At 34.9% G+C, this 17,551-nt stretch overlaps 1 long non-coding RNA gene and 1 other non-coding gene across 4 annotated transcripts in view; one reads left to right on the top strand and one right to left on the bottom strand.

Moving 5' to 3' along the window:
* LOC143258587 (uncharacterized) overlaps positions 1-16,453 on the top strand; it is a 39,250-nt gene extending 22,797 nt beyond the window's left edge. The window contains exons 1-3 of one of the 3 annotated variants that reach the window (XR_013032397.1): positions 9,704-9,847; positions 13,498-13,585; positions 16,256-16,453. This is a non-coding gene — a long non-coding RNA (uncharacterized LOC143258587). Of the gene's footprint in view, positions 1-9,703; positions 9,848-13,497; positions 13,586-16,255 lie in introns of those variants that run through there. The other 2 variants (XR_013032398.1, XR_013032400.1) reach the window with 2 other exon arrangements.
* TRNAL-CAA (transfer RNA leucine (anticodon CAA)) lies at positions 7,200-7,320 on the bottom strand. Its single transcript has 2 exons — positions 7,283-7,320; positions 7,200-7,245 (listed from the first exon to the last, which is right to left on the bottom strand). It is a non-coding gene; the product is annotated as a tRNA-Leu (tRNA).
* Positions 16,454-17,551: the final 1,098 nt, after the last annotated feature.

Genomic DNA, 17,551 nt, shown 5'->3' with positions numbered 1-17,551 from the left:
TACGTTTTGAAAATATTCAGTCCATTCAGCGACTCGTGGGATCATAGCCGTTAAAGTGGTTAAAGCTCAATGAAGTTTTAGCCAGAACTCACACCCAATACGTGAGATAATACAACAAAAACCTTTAAACAGCCTAGCATGACAAGAGTGTATAGTGGATTTTCCGTTTAAAAGCGTTTTTTGTAAACGTTCACAAACTAGTGAACGTCGTTAATTTATCATTTGGGGGGGGGGATTATTTCAGTCAGTGATTCTTACTTGGCTTGATATGATGTAAACACAAAAGTACATGATTTTACTTTACAGATTTTGTCTCGCATACTGTTAAGTACCAGATCCATCTATGGGCAGTTGAAGTTCCACTTGTATTAACATAAAACATCTAAAAATACCATCTGTAGCCTGCAGATTAGAAACTTAAGCAAGACACTTGCCATCCGAACATAAGTGCTCTCATGTAGAGAATCGAATTACGTGAAAACATTGTGATGGTGGTGTTGTCCGACGTTACAGTCAACAACAACTTGATAACCTTGAGTCTGATGGCGTACTAAACCAACAGCAAACGGAAATACAGACTAGTCTTCAACGGTGTTTACGAACCGACGAGTGACGAAGATATTTAGGCTTAATAATTCACGAGTCTCATGGTATAACGTGATGGTTCTCAATCTGTGGTTCGAAGACCATTGGTAGTGCGAAGTCTCCTTTCAGATGGTCCCTGAAAAATCTCCATATTTATGGAAAGGGACCAGCAGTATAACTAAAACGTTTCCGACGAAATAAATAATAATTTTAAAAAGCATAATCCAGTTTGGGAACCAGTGGCCTAGCTTGATGAAATACGAGCTATTTCGTAAATTGAAAAACCTCTCAAAAGTTTAAAATCTATAACATTATCCGAGTGATAGTGGAGTTTCTCATCTCATATTGAAATAATACAAAAATATGTAGTTTGGTTCAAGAGACGCTTATTTGGAAAATGCTAACGAATTATCCTGCAACACTATATATTGAATATATATCAATAGTAAGTGCAAGATATTAAAAGCCATTAACAAATCTAACCTATATAACGTAATACTGAATAATTTAATATAGAAATACATATTATCCTCTATGACAATAAGTTGACAACCTGGATCGTTAAATGGTAGCACGACATTCATATATATAGAGGAAAACCTTTTGAAAACAATACATCAGAGTAGTCGGTTGCTGAAAATTAATTTTATCTTGAACACTTTTTAACACCGTATTGAAACAACTCTTAAAGAACGTGATTTCATAACTTCAGATCAGTGATGTTTGGCTTTTAAAATGTAAACTTTAGGTCGTACAAAAATGGTGCTGCAGAAATGTTTGGTTTTGTTCATTAGGTGGCGCCACAAAACGATAATATTGAAATACCCAGTTCATAAAATTAGACCGGCTTCACGCACACAAAAATTGAAATATTTAATTGAAGAAAAAAAATACGAAAAAAACCTTGAAATGAGCATATTAGTTTCAGTTGGACAATGTCTCAAATACTTAACCTAAATCAGAACTCCCTTGCATCAAAGCCTTGTTTTAGCCACTAGGTTGCATTTCATGTAAAGAAATATCCAAAGGCCACATTTCTCCAATTAAAGATTTGATAACCTATATACACAAAATACTAAAGTTTATAAGTAAAAAATAAATTCTGAATGTTGCTTTTATGTTCTTTTAGGGTTTGTTTGTTTCTTTCTTTGTTCGAAATTAAGCACAAAGTTCCAAAATGGGCTATCTGTGCTCTGCCCATCACAGGTATTGAAACCCCCAATTTTAGCGATATGACTTTGTAAACATACCATTGAGTCATGGCTGGAGTTGTATGATAAGTAGTTTAGTAAATAATTAGCTCAAATAATGTGTATGTTATTTCAGGTCTACAAAAAACTACATATACGCACTATGTCCATATCTTAGAGTGGGCTTAATTGTTAACGTGCTACACTATGAATATGAGGGTCAACTATTCGCGTTCCCATGCCATAAAGTATCGCTCCGCACTTCGAAGCCATAAATGTATTAAACGAGTGAAGATCAAATTTCATAATTCTATTAAGGTAGCCTTGCAGATGGTGGTGAATGGTGTTGACTAGCTGCCTACCATCAAATCTATCAGTTCAGAATTAGGAACTATTAACACATATAGCCGTTGTGTAAGCTTGCACGAATATTCCAAACAAAGAAAACTATGTTTCAGAGCTGAAAAAAATCCACAATATCAATACAATAAATTTTATGTAGATAAAAGCATTGTTTTCCCTATGGATAAATCTTTGCGTTTAAGAAATCAACTCTTCTAAAAATATAGTTGCCAAATGGACGTCCGCAGAAAGAGGAGAAATGAGAAAAATGAGAAACTTAAATCTTTCTTTATTTATTCACCATATGTATATGAATTTATAAATTTATTATTATTATCATTCAGTTTTAATTTCACACCATTTCCCTCCTGAAAAAATATTTCTGCAGATACCAATGATTTGCCATGTAATAAAATTCCATTTTAACATTTTATTTGTTCCTCGAAGCTGAAATAATCCTGAGACACTAGTTGATGGAGATCAGTATGAGTCTTGATGTGATAAATCTCTCTCTCTGGGGATTGGGGTATCATATTTACCCTCGAGAGTCAGGTGCTCTTTGACCTCTTCCTCCTGGTAAATCTCTGGAGCTTTGTTTGTTTGTTTAGAATTTCGTGCAAAGCTACACGAGGGCTATCTGCGTTAGCCATCCCTAATTTAGCAGTGTAAGACTAGAGAGAAGGCAGCTAATCTTCACCACCCACTGCCACCTTTTGCGTTACTCTCTTATCAACGAATAGTGGGATTGACCGTCACATTACAATGCACCAACGGCTAAAAGGACGAACATGTTTGTAGGGGTGGGGATTTGAACCCGTGACCCTCGGATTGAGGGTCGAGTGCCTTAACCACCTGGCCATCTCTGTAGCAGTTTCCAAAATGATCTTTACTAGGGGTAAATTGTATATGCATTAAGAAAACCACAGCCGCTAAATATTCTGTAATAACCAACTTCGTGAGAAAGCAATTCTTGCCTCGTGACCCTTGACTGCTATTCTAAAGAGTGTTCTCTTATGTCCACATACAACTGAAAAAAAAACAATAAAACATGAGCGTTTTGTTATTATTATTTAATCAACATGTTTTTAATATATTTCTTATTTAAAAGTGTAATTGTTACGCTAAGTTCTGAAGCATATAATCAATCTTACATTAAAACAATATTAATATTAATTTCAAAAATGACGTAGCTGCGTCATTTATTTTTAATGTTTAAATTCCTCGTGGTATGAGTAATACTTGTTTCAGGCTACGTGTAAACTACTGTTTCTTATTGGATACTCTGAGACCCTCACCTGGTCGAATAGCTAGGAATAGAAATCCTTCAAAAATGACGTCATTTCTTTTCAAGCAAGGATAGACACAAACGCAGATGTAGCATGTCGACCTGCTGCAGGTGCAGTATGTTCACGTACCACGTGAACAACGTTATTTCCTTTTCGAACAGATTAGTCTCAACACTGGATTCGTTGCGTGAATAATAGACTCTTTTTATGTTTGTTTATTTTTTTTATTACTGCTCTTTCAAGCATATACGTTTCAGTAGTTAAAATATAACCAAATAAATGAAAAGCAAATTAACAAACAAGTTGGCTTAAAGAATAACAGTACGGAAGAGTTTAAGAAGCACAAAAATGGGTTCATTCTCTGGTCTACCAGACTTCGCGCCAGAGAGGGGAGAGGGGTGTTAAGCGTTACGCTTGGTTACCTATATGTACATTTATATACAACGTTTCAGGTCCAGTTGAAAGCTATCGTATTCACATTAATAAAACAGTTGTGACTGAGGTCTAGAACAGGTGGGAAACAACAGCAGGATAGCAATTGATTGGTTAGGTTTTCATCTTGACACCGGAAGTAAACAAACTGAGGATTTTCCGAACTGTTTCTTTGTATCTCTGTTCGATAGTACACTGGATATTAGTAGCTAACGATAGTTGTTTGTATTTTGCTCAATCTCTGTCATTTTCTGTCCAGTTTCTTCTACACGTGTATTAATGGACCGAATTGAGCAGGTACACGTGTGTCCTTAGATTTCCTTGCACTTTGGTATGTGTTGTGTTTTCTTACAGTAAAGCCACATCGGGTTACTTGCTGTGTCCACCGAGGGGAATCGAACCCCTGAATTTAGCGTTGTAAATACGTAGACTGCACTTTCGTAAATAATTTTACTTTTTTAAAGTAAATTCAAAGTAAAATATTACCGTAACAGCAAGTTTTCTCGGTGAATGTAATGAAATCAATATCATCTTTATCTAAGTTATGCCATTCGGTTATTAATTCCAAACTCTGTTTGCATGTCTTGAAGAACGAAGACCGACCTAAAAATTACTCATAGAACTTTTATTAGCGTTCTGTTTAGTACTGAGGAAACCCATTGGATATTCCTGTTGTTTAAAGTGACGTGTCACTCCCAGTTTCAGTTATGTCACTTGCAGCAACTCTAAAATATCGGCGACGAAAAGGTAAGTGTTACGTTTCGCAGCATGCTTACGTATCCCTTGTTTACATCAGCGTCTTCTACTAAGTTTTACCTTCAGAGTTTAAAAGTTTGATAAAATATTATGCTATTTTTTCTGATCCCCGTAAGTAACTATATGCGTCGGAAATCATAAGTTCCTTCCGCAGTTGCGTCTTTTTGTTCGTATCTTTTTAGTTCGAAAACTAATTGATTAGTTTTTAATTAAACTTAGCAAATTAGCGATTCTCAATCCGTGTAAAAAATTTGATACCTCTTTAAATTGTGGAAACGCAGTGATTAGTTTGGTTCAGAGATAATATTCATCCATCGTACACAAAACATATATTTATTTATTTTTTCAATGATATCTCTCAGCATCAGCTTGTTATATATTTTCGAAATACGATAACTACTCGATTTTCATTGTGTATTGTAGGACGTGCCTTAGTGGTCAATGTACTGGGCTATAAATCCGAGGGTTCGCGGCCGGTTGCCTCAAAATCGCTCTCTGTACTTGGAGCCATATGTGCGTTATAAGAGTGATAGTTAAATCCCACTGTTCGATTACAATAGCCCTAAAGTGTGTGGTGAAGTGTTGTTGATTAGCCGCCAGAAAGGTACAAAGTGTTGCGTGAATTATGCAAACTAAAATCTGTGATCGAGAAACGTTGGGATGGTTTATTTTTGTGTTTTCGAGCGGCCAGAATAAACAGTAGTTTATAAATCATTTTCATTACAAAGGTGTTCCTCCATATTTGATAATAAAACATATTATAGGTTGAGGTAAAATACAAGGTTTATAGATGTCACATCAAGGTCTCGCTTTGATACAGAAAACTAATGAAAAGTAGAGCTAGGCTGAGCCAATTCTTACCAACGATATTTCAGATTATTTGTACCTAAAAACTATGAACGTTTGGGGTTCCACTCTCAACCGTCACTACCATTCCGACCCCTATTTGATTATTATTAACTGTACTGTGTGTTCTGTTATTCATCTCAAAGTTGCAAAAAAAAAACAATAATTAGCTTATTAAAATTTTTTCTTTCCTTCTTTTAAGTCTGAAAAGCTTCTTCAGTTCAAACACCTCAAGTTATAACCATCATGACTATAGTACTTACATTTTTTGCCTTTTCATCCTTTATTCTGGGTAAGGCATGCCTACAAAAGTTTTCCAGTTACCGGTCGGCCAAAACTGATCCTCATGTGACTCCATGGATAATTTTTTCTGGAATGGGGTGAATTTTATTTGTTTAACATAATTTTTGCTGTTTTGTTAATTGATTGTGTGGTGTTTGGGCTCACGAATATGTGTATGATGTGTGGAATAACAGACATGAGGTGTTGTTTAACTATTTATATTAAAAGTATGAAACCGTCTGTGCTGTTCTGGAGGTTTTTTGTACTGTTATATGAAATCTAAGAATGTATTTTAACTGCTTCGTATTTCTTTCGGATTCAACTAAGTTTGTTGGTTGACTTTCTGTGAACTGGTTTTTGTTATACATTTGAAGCGTTAGATCGTTTGTTGGTGTTGGCGTTTCTTGATGTAGTAGTTGTAATCGCGCTGCCTATGTATGTGTAAATGTACGTTGTTGTTTATACGGGCATATTGTGTGTTACAAGTAATTGTATAGTGGTGTTGTTTTGTTGGTGCTAATTCAAGATTGTGTGTATTTTTTTCAGTATGCTTTGAGTTATTGTGTAAATTGCAGGTACTAGTTTAGTATGCTTTGAGTTACTGTGTAAATTGTAGGTTCTAGTTTAGTATGCTTTGAGTTACTGTGACCATTGCAGGTTCTAGTTTAGTATGATTTGAGTTACTGTGTAGATTGTAGATTGTAGTTTAGTATGCTTTGAATTACTGTGTAGATTGTAGGTTATAGTTTAGTATGCTTTGAGTTATTGTGAGCATTGTAGGTTCTATTTTAGTATGCTTTAAGTTACTGTGAACATTGTAGGTTGTAGTTTAGTATGCTCTGGGTTACTATAAATATTGTAGGTGCTAATTTCGTTTGCTTTTAATTACTTTATACATTGTAGGTTATAGTTTGATGACCTTATATTTAGGATATTCATTATTAGTTTTGTGTTGCTGGTGGTCATTACAATGTAGTGAATTATGATGATCTCCATCACAACCCATACATTGTGTGAGAGATTTACACACTGCAGTAACGTGATAATATCATTGACGGTTGTAAAACTGGGTTACGACCCAAAATTTCTAATACCATATACTACACGAGAGCCATCTGAGCTACTCGTCCCTAAATTAGCAGTGAACGACTACAGGGAAGGAAGCTAGTCAGTAGTACTCACCGCCAACTCTTGGGCTACTCCTTCACCAACGAATAGTGGGATTTAACGTCACGCTATAATACACAACAGCTCAAAGGGCGAGCATATTCGATATGAGGGGGATTCGAACCCGTCGTATTCAAGTTGCAACTCGAGTGCCCTAATCGTCAGGCCCACCAGATATGCGATGCATGCTTTAAAGTAAATATGTTGTTAACTTTGGCTGTTAATTAACACTTTTAACACTTCGATGGCGAATAGAAACAAAATTTACACGTACCATTGTGCACAAAAAGGGAAGAGAAGTACGCAAAAGTATTGTCAGAAGTGGGATTCGAACCCACGCCTCCATCCGGAGACTAGAATACGCAATATCGTTATAATAACGGAAGGTTTTCATACCTTGAGTCTGGCGCCTTAGACCGCTCGGCCATTCTGACCTTGGAAAATAATGTTTTAAATTTCGTATCTAAATAAAATAAACATAATTATCTTTCCTCTTGTTTCTCCTTTTTTTATCTTTTCACAAATTTGTCGCTTTTATAGAGCTCTACAACCAATAATAAAATGTCACATTTGCTTTGAATACAAGCCCACACGAGCAACGTTATTGAACAAAAACTGCCCAAATTTCACCGAACTATTTGCGCAAAGACACGTGACCTATCTGTCTAAAAGTTTTACTGCAGTTTCACCTGAGAGTGAAACTGGACAGTTTTCAGTTATTTCTTATTCGGATTGAAGACAACTGATTTAGAGTATCAAAACCATAGAGTGAAAGGAATGGCAGATACATGAGAATTCGTTAGGCCAAGCAAACTAGATTACTAGCTTCTGGTTCGAGTTTTCAAAAGAATCATACGGTCATTATACATTGTCAGCTTCGAAGCATAAATTCGCTAAATTTAATGAAACTGTCCTTATTTAAGAGTGTTTAGCGTCACATGATATTAACTGAATAAAACATATGGCGATATGATGGTCTTAACAATGTAATATGAAGCGGAAATTAAACGATTTGTTTTATCATTTTCGATACGAAGTACCCCCTCATGTGTTATGTCTAAATTATTTCCAAATCACACATTTTATTTTCTATGTTTATGCTGCTGTTAATGTTGTGCGTGTTGTTTTTTTTTGCGAAATATTACTAACTAATTAATTACTATAATTGTAAGAAAGGCAGCAGGGGAAAAAAAGTTTCGGTTTCCAGTTTTTGGTCAGAAGGTTTGATTTTGTTTTTGAATTTCGCGCAAAGCTAGACGAGGGCTACTTGCGCTAGTTGTCCATAATTTTGCAGTGTAAGACTAGAGGAAAGGTAACTAGTCATCGCTACCCACCGCCAACTCTTGGGCCACTCTTTAACCAATGAATAGTGGGATTGACCATCACATATAACGCCCCACGGCTGAAAGGGTGAGCATGGTTGGTTTTGTAATTTGAAAACGACGATGATAAAAATCATATTTACAAATCAAGAGAAACAGCGGCTGTTGTTTACACGACTAAGAAAGAATAGACCAAAGTATGAAGCAAGAAATAGGGCAATGTTCATTAATAAAATTCAATACATGAGAAAGTATGTGCGTGTTTTCTTATAGGGAAGTCATGTCGAGCTATCTGCTGTGTCCACCGAGGGAAATCGAACCCCTGATTTTAGCGCTGTAAATCCATAGACTTACCGCTGTACCAGCGGGAGAGATGAATTTTCTGCATATATTACTCAGAATCAGGGATAACCGATGAATATTTTTCTTAATTTTTGTTAATGAATTTGAATTCTTCCGTGCCATTTCAATGTTGTGAAATGTAAATATGCTGCAGTATTATACTGCCAATACCAGATGATTATTATTATTGAAATATTGTAACAGTATATGTACCTCATTACTATATATACATCCTCAGAATTAAATTACCACAATATCAACGAAACAGCATATACAGAAGTTAAGAACTTGTTGAGAATATCTCAGTGTTTCAGTCTAGTTGTTTGACGAATTTGAAAATTAAATGCAATTCTCACTCACGAAATTAGGGTCAGTGACGTTTTTCCTTGAACGGGCAGTTAACTCAGTTTGCTCCGTTTGTTTGTTTTTTTCGAAATACCATTCTGTTGAGGAAACGAGAGCCACCTTGTAGCGGTCTCGTTATTATTCTATGCATGAAATCCGCGGCTTTTGTACTTTTAGCATCTACGTTGAATGCTCCCAGGTGATTGGCCGAGTATTACGTGATACGTACACTCCGAATGGGTTAGTTATTCTTGGAGTGTATAAAACAAACAAACACTTATATGACAGGTCAATTTTATTAGGCTTATGTTTGTTTCTTCTGATGAGGAACGGTCATGGCCCGTTTTAGTGCTTCGTTAATCCTAAAATTATCGCTGAGATTCTAGTAGATAGCTTTGACTTTATAAAATGCACTTATCTCAACTACTTGTGTGCAAACTGTTTGTGGGTCCATGACTTTTGTTGGTTTTGATTAGCTAAATTTTGAAGAAAATAAAGATAAACATCAGAATAAGGTCACAGCATGTTTGGTGGATTGTTTAGTGACGTACGGTACATAAATCTTATTGCCCACTTCTCGTTTTTTGATCTATACGCTTATCCTATCTACCTCTTAAAGTGTACACCTTACATTAGCATTTGAATATCTGTATTATTACCAGTTACAAAGTTATTCTAAGCCTGGGGAGTTAAAAAAATGCTGGTATTACAGCGTCATATGTACAGTGACCTGTTCTTGTTTATTTATTTGTTATTTAATACTAAGTAACTTACACATTTCATTCTGGGTTGTGTAGAGGGGCTTGGATTACTTACTGTCTAGTATCGAAACGTTTCCTGTAGGCTTAGGTTTAGGCCTATGAGCGACGTAACCTTCGGCCTGGAAGACGCAGGGTAAATTTTTGAGACTTATTCTGGGGAAAAAATGGCGTCTTCGATGCCGGGAAATACGGTAAGTTACTTCATCGTTATAATCACTGTTGCTATTGTACTTTGCTTACCTGTTTTAACTTAAATAACTCATAATTTGTATAGTATTATGTACAGGCCTGGCATGGGCTGGTGGTTAGGGCGCTCGACTCGTAATCAGAGGGTCGCGGGTTCCAATCCCCGTCACACCAAGCATACTAGCCCTTTCAGCTGTGGGTGCATTATAATGTGACGGTCAATCCCACTATTCGTTGGTAAAAGAGTAGTCCAAGAGTTGGCGGTGGGTGGTGATGACTAGCTGCCTTCCCTCTAGTCTTACACTGCTAAATTAGGGACAGCTTGCACAGATAGCCCTCGTGTAGCTTTGCGCAAAATTAAAAAAAAAAACAAGCAAAAAAACAAAATATTATGTACAAGTACCTTTTATATTTGCTTGTCGCTTCTTAAAGTGTAACGTTCAGTAACGACGTATACAATTTAAGTACCGTTCTTTAATGTAATACTTATCGTGAACTTTATCATGTACGTAAAAGTTAACTTCAGCGTGTATCTTTAAAACATTATTTGTGTAGAATATTATAGTAGGCGTAGACTTTATCTGCGAGAACAGTACGTTTTGTACTTATTAAAACCTTTTGGTGTGTTAACAGTACTGTAATATTTCAGGTTTTTCAAATAAAAAACATGCATCTCTTGAGGAATATTTTTGTCTAATTGTGAAACATCAATCAGATCATTTGACCTACTTAAGACACACATGTACAAACTTGATTTTGTACCTAAATTATCTTCGCATGTTGCAGGTGTTCCTAGTTCGTTCTTGACTGGTTCTTCTTAATTGTTCATCATTCGTGATACCATTGTATGAGGTGCTGCTCATGGTGTTTCTGATTTTGTTGAACAGAAAACGCACCTGCACGGAACTCATTTAACTGTGAATAAAATAAATCGTAATGAACTTGTAAGTTATGATTAGACATTGTAAAACACAATACTTGATGATTATTTCCCAACAACCTGTACGTTTATTATACACGTGTGAAGAATGACACGAAACGTCTTGCTGTATCACGCACTGCGCCGCGACCTCAACTTCGATTATTATTTTTAATATTAAGATATAATAAAAAAAATTATAAATTGCGCGTGCTCTGTAGCTAGTTGCAACAATGATGGTAAGCTACCCTATATAAAACACATTACTACACAACTTACGCAGCTGTTTAAAGTTTACTTTACTTTTATCAAAATAATTAATTTTTGAAGTAATCCCTCTATATTTCAAGGTGAAAGACGTGAGGCATGTTCCTTATTTTGAAACTGAGAACATTTTTTACAAGAAAATCCTTTTAAAAAATCATAATTTCATTATGATAAAAGGTGATTTTTAATATTTTAAAAGGAAAGTAAACATTTATTTGTGAAAAGGGAGCTCTCATAAAACAGTAAGTGTGCCTAAGATAATAGTACTTTGTATATGGCTCAATGGATTTGAATTTATATAAATCGTGCATAGTCACAGATACGGCAGTGCTATCTAGTGATGACTAGACATCACGAACACCATACACGTTTATATCAAGAAATATATTGGCTTAATTTCCATACAGCAACAAATATTGTATTGTTTCTCTTCAATACCTTAAAACCAGTATGTACTTTGGGACGTGTTTTCCCAAACTTAACCAGGAGCGTAACTAGAGTGTTATAAGTATGACAGTGAAAATTGAATACTTAGACTTATTCTGCTTATACGTTTATTTGACCAAACTGGGTAACCTTTAATAGCTGATAGGAGTCCAGGCGAGTCCTCTCCCCCAGCTAAGAGCCTAATACTTTTCCACTGAGTTTGTGTATAAATATCATTCGGTTAATTCCTTTCAGATACATTATCCATGGAAGTCAAAAGTAATATAGAAACAGAATGAAACGATACCATGCAGCATATATTATTGTGTGAGAAACAGTATTAAGATTTATTTCGTGTTGTGTAAGTTTGGCGGGTTCAATTACCATTTATAAAACAAAACTCATATTAAAATACAAAATATCTATAAACACTGCTTATACGTTTAACTCATTAACTTAAAAAAAAAACGTTTGTTTGTAATTAAGCACAAAGCTACACAATGGGCTATCTGTGCTCTGCCCATCACAGGTCTCAAAATGCGGTTTATAGCGTTATAAGTTCGCAGAAAGTTAAGAAATAACAATAAGAGTTTTCTCTTAATTTCTTAGTTACAATATATTAGAAAATATTAAAGAGTAAATGTTTAGCATTGAAATTTTATTCTAATTTTAAGACGAATTATAGTTCGTAAACTAACTTTTTTTCATAAATAAAGCACTAATAAAACGTAGAAACATGTACCTGGGTACCTTTTAAATGAGATATATTATGCAAAATATATTATTTAGGTTTAAATTACGTAGCTATTTTAGAAATACGCCAGCTCACTGTGACACCTTGTTTATTAAAATACACTCGCATCATGTACTCTAACTACAATATTCACCAAAGTTGTTCTAAAATTTATAAATCGCCACTTATTATTATCCAAGAAAATTATAGATAAGAGTAGGTTACACCAGTTTCATTTATTTTTATTTTAGTTAAAACAATACGTCTTTGTTTACTGAAGACGATTTTGTTGTCTTTTAATGTTTTATACCATGGAAATTAAATCCGAAATAATTTATAAACTCACATGTGCACATGCGTTTGATTAAATTCTTTCCTAGAACAGTAATACGATAGTGTTGTACTTGAGTTTATTGGAGCCCACTTTTGACCTTACTGTTTGTTTGCTTGTTTTTGTTTCTGAGTTTCGCGCAAAGCTACACAAGAGCTATCTGCGCTAGCCGTTCCTAAGTTAGTAGGGTGATACTAAAGAGAAGGCAGCTAGTCATCACCACCCACCGCCAACTCTTGGACTACTCTTTAACCAAGGAATAGTGGGATTGTTCGTCCATTTATAACGCCCATACGGCTGAAAGGCCGAGCATGTTTGGTGTGACGATGATTCGAACCCACGACCTTCAGATTACGAGTCTAGCACCCTAACCACCTGGCCATGCCGGCCATTAACCTCAGTATAACAAGTGAAACAAACTTCGTCAGCCATAAAAAAATATGAAATGATCTCATGGGGATATACTAGTATGTTAATATTATAATTTTTGAATACATAAGTTGAAAACTTAAGTTCCACTAAAATCATATACTACTTCTTTTATGAGTATTCTTACATCTATCTCGTAACTGCCATTCATATAATACGGTTATTTTAGATCTATACTGTAAGAATAGAAACTAATTTAGTATTGGTACTAAAATATTTCCGGTAGATAGCAGCACAAAATACAATATATTAATTAGACAAAACACATTGAAAGGATACAGACAGATTAATAAAACTGGATCAGTAAAAATCTTTTTTCATATCACCTTGAAAAAACTGGATCAGTAAATATCCTTGTTAATATGAGTACATCTAGATGCTTATCAAACCTAAGAGAGTTCATATACTGCGAAACATATAATTACCAAATCGGGCAAGAAATTAAAGTTAGAAATTTGAATATGTTTAAAAAGTGCCTAAAGTGTCACTTCAACCTTCTCTTGTACAGATTTAATGAGCCTCTTGATGTCTAACCGTTTCCTGTTTTTAGATACTTACGTTGACATGTCAACATTCTGAAAGACGTGCGAGTTCTACTCTTAAGAAAAATATAGAAGACAACTATTCAACTGCAATAGGTGATCTTTTTCATAATTTTATTGTTTATAGCGACTTCGTCGGCATTTCTTATAATTTTTTGATTCAAAAGTGTGAATCTGTCATTTAAACATCAAACTTTTGTTTTCAAAGCATTTTTAAAGATGGCGTGATTCGAATAACCGCTTTTGTTAGCAATAAAAAATTATCAAAGCTGGTTAATAAACTCTGCAGTATTTTATACCTCCCTCCCCCGACTTTGTGATTAGTTTTTATTTTCATTTGTGATTGATTGATTTTAATTAAATTTCTCAATAATTCTAAAATAAACAAATAGCTGAACTTGCATATCCCAACTCTTATATCTTAAAAAGAAACCGTGTGGACAGTTAGTAGGAGTTAAACAGTTTGAGGTCAAAAATTCAAGCTGGAAGCACTCTGTGCTCTGTGTCTGTTTATCGGTATTTAGGTCTTTTTCGTGGACCTGTGAGGATCAGGTACAATCTTGACCTCTTTCTCCACTCCATGTTCTTTGAGGTTCGTTTTTACGGTTTGGTCATTAAGAACTTGAAAGTCTCAGGTCTTCTAATTCTATTTATCGGTATTTACTTCCTTTTTGTGAGGTTGGGAGGATCAGGTACAGTCTTGACCTCTTCCTTCCCTTGACCTCCTCTGCGGTGACACATATTTCGGTTTGAATTTCGCGCAAAGCTATATGACGGCTGTCTGCGTTAGCTATATCTAATTTAGCAGTGAAAGACTAGGAAGAAGGCAGCTAGTCATCACCACCCACCGTTAATTCTTGGGCTACTCTTTAACCAACGAATAATGGGATTAACTAGCACGTTTAAAATCGTAATGTGCCATTCCATGTGTTATTTCAATAAGAAAAATTGCACTGTGTTTGTTTTTAAGTAAACCAGACTGACTGTAATGCACTGTTGGTAAAAATGTTCGAGTTTCAATGCAGTTGATACATCCAGTACAACAGAACGTCGCGGTGATTTTTCTCGCTGGATGCCACCCTTCCTTGTCATTACACTGAACGCAAGAAAAGTCCATTATCGAAATGAGTGCTTTTTGACAGTTGCCATTTCTATAAGTGTTAAAGAAAAGATATTCAATTCAATGCAAGTTAATTTATTCGACATTGTATAATAAAAGTATGCATGAATATAATACTGACAAGAAAAATATAAACAGAACAACGATGAATATATTTATATATTCGTGCACATTCCTCTCTTTATGCGTTTTTCTGTTTTCGAAATATTTCCTTCAATCAGTCGAAGGAGGAAGTCCTGTTTTTTTTCTGTGTGTGAAATTCTCTCATAAAACAAACAGTTTTGTATCTAAATAAGTTTTTTCTGAAACTGATTGCTCAGTGCACACAAAGACAGATAGATCGGTGTTGATATCTATATGAACTTTTTAGAATTGCAAGAAATTATAGTTTTATTGTAATACATTTTTGGAAAAAAATATAACTTTGGCATTTATTTCTACAGTTAACAGTTAACTGACACCTGGCTATTATATAAATATATATAGATTATTCTGAGAAAACCAGTGTCATAGAAGAATCATCTTTGGTTTCACGTTAACGTCTTCTTGAAATGAATATTTTCTTGGATCGATGGCTGGAAGTCAAGGTTTCCAAAGACACTACCTTCTTTTGTTATTGAAATCAAATTTTATGGTCGCTCACAAGCTTTGCAGGAAGCTTATCTTTATTTCTATATTGTATATTGTGTTTCTTTCACAGTTGACTTTACATATCTGTACCATAAGTATACTTGCATATTTTTCGATATAGTTTTACCGTTATTACACTGACATATTTTACCATAATTTACATTGTATGTTCTTACTACTAATATAATTGCATGCTCTTTCGAAGCAATATTTTCCCTATCTGCTTGGGTCACTATTTCACTTACATGTTTTACCATCATTATCATCATGTTTTGGTGTCACTATTATCTTTACTTACAAATATAAGCTCAACACTAAGGAATATTTATTGATACTAGCAAAATAAAGTTCTCCATGATGGGAAACGGAGGCGAAAAACGCTTTTATTACGCGATGTCCAACCCTAAGTTTGCAAAATTTTTATCCTATGTGCATGAAAATTTGCAATAGGAGTCACGATTTTTTTGTGTTTCGCCTCCGTTTCCCATCATGGAGAACTTTATTTTGCTAGTATCAATAAATTCCATTACACTGTGATGTTTGTATAACTGGTAACTGACTTCCTCAAATCAAGAGCCCCCTGCTAGTACAGCGGTAAGTCTACGGACTTACAACGCTAAAATCAGGGGTTTGATTTTAACCATTTTAAATGGTTAACCATTTTTATTTCTTACTTATATAAATGGTTTAATAAAATATTTATTTCTGGTTGACTGTCTTCGTGTTGATTGTTATTATGCAGAATTGGAGCATTCACTGCAAAAGTGTCAAATCTATTAGAAATATTTTGTTCTAGTGCACTCTGTAGTGTTAGTTATTTTCTTACAAAGTAGAAATGAAATATTCATTCTAAATGTGAGAAGTTGGAAAACATGAAAATCGATTGAGAAATAAACACAATTATGATAGCAGATCTTCTCAGCCTTTTTGTCAATAAATATCTCTCCCGCGAAATAAATAATGTAGTTTACTTTTCTCTTAATTTCTATAATCTATATATCTAATTTCATTACCAGGACAGATGCGATCATGCAACATGTGTACTTGGGAACATTTGCAGGACACGATTTCCAGAATGACATTTGGAAAAGGATAATCGGTTATCTATCTGATGCTTACGCCATTATTATTATCCAGCAATCAACCAGTCTCTACAAACCCTGTATTTGAAGGTGATGCCTCAAACTATGATGCTATAATGCATATTGATAACTTTCCATTTGAACATGTTATTGAAGGCGGACTTCAGAAAGTAGTAACAGCACAGATTTCACATTGCTTTTCTTGATACTGAATAGCTAGAAGCAAAGCTATTTGACCTCCTCGATTGATGACTTCAGTGCACACATTCAACACGTGAATAGTTGTATCTTCATGAACCTTTATTGATGGCTCAACTAAAACAAAATTTACCGCCCCGTTTTTAGAATCAGTCAAAAGCTTCAGAGCACCCAATTATTTCTCGTCTACCAATAGTAGTGAGAATGTCATATACTATAATGTGTAAACCCCACCAAGCTGTATTTACTCCTATTTCTGCTTAGAACTTTTGATGTCAAAAACCTGATCCTTATTCTTGTACCAGATCTGATTAATATCCTTGCATCTACATCTTTCTGGAAAGCATGAGAAAGTATCAAAAGATCAATATCTGTTGCGATAATGAGTGTAGTTAAAGTTAATGTTGCATGAAGAAGGATGAAGGTGTTTGCCTCTTCCTACCTATGTCTGGTTATTCTGGTGCAACTTTCTTTATATGTGGTGTAAAGAACCTTGTCTTCAAGTCTATGTCTTTCAGCCTTTTTACAATAAACTTTATCAGCCTAGTTTTGCCACTATCAGACTTTCTGACCGAGTACAATATTATTGAAAACAACACTTGTTGCTGATCTCCTACTTGTTCTCTGTGCATTTGTATAGTATTACTCAGTATTTATCAAAGGCTAAATCGAGTTTGAAACTTTAACAAATGTACTGTTATCCACTTTATGAAAAGAATTAATTCTACCAGTGTAGTAGTAGATTATATGAAACATAACCTGCTGACACGATTCCCTTTCTTAAGTTCTCTTGCTTGCAAGTGCAACTTTTTTTCGGCTTCTCATGGTACCACCACAGTTAGCTAAAGTCAATGGCACAAGGCCAAAAGGACGTTTTAGGACGTTCCTCATGTGCTGATTCTGCTTGTAACAATAAGAACCATATGTCCAAACAGTTTATGATCTGCTCTCAGTACTGTTTCCTTTTGTCCCCCGCTGGTACAGCGTTAAGTCTACAGATTTACAACGCTAAAATCAGGAGTTCGATTCTCC

This window comes from Tachypleus tridentatus, chromosome 8 (assembly GCF_004210375.1).
Source record: "Tachypleus tridentatus isolate NWPU-2018 chromosome 8, ASM421037v1, whole genome shotgun sequence".
NCBI classification, from domain to species: Eukaryota; Metazoa; Arthropoda; class Merostomata; order Xiphosura; family Limulidae; genus Tachypleus; species Tachypleus tridentatus.
Note: the sequence above shows the minus strand (reverse complement) of the source record. Positions and strands in the feature narration are given on the sequence as shown.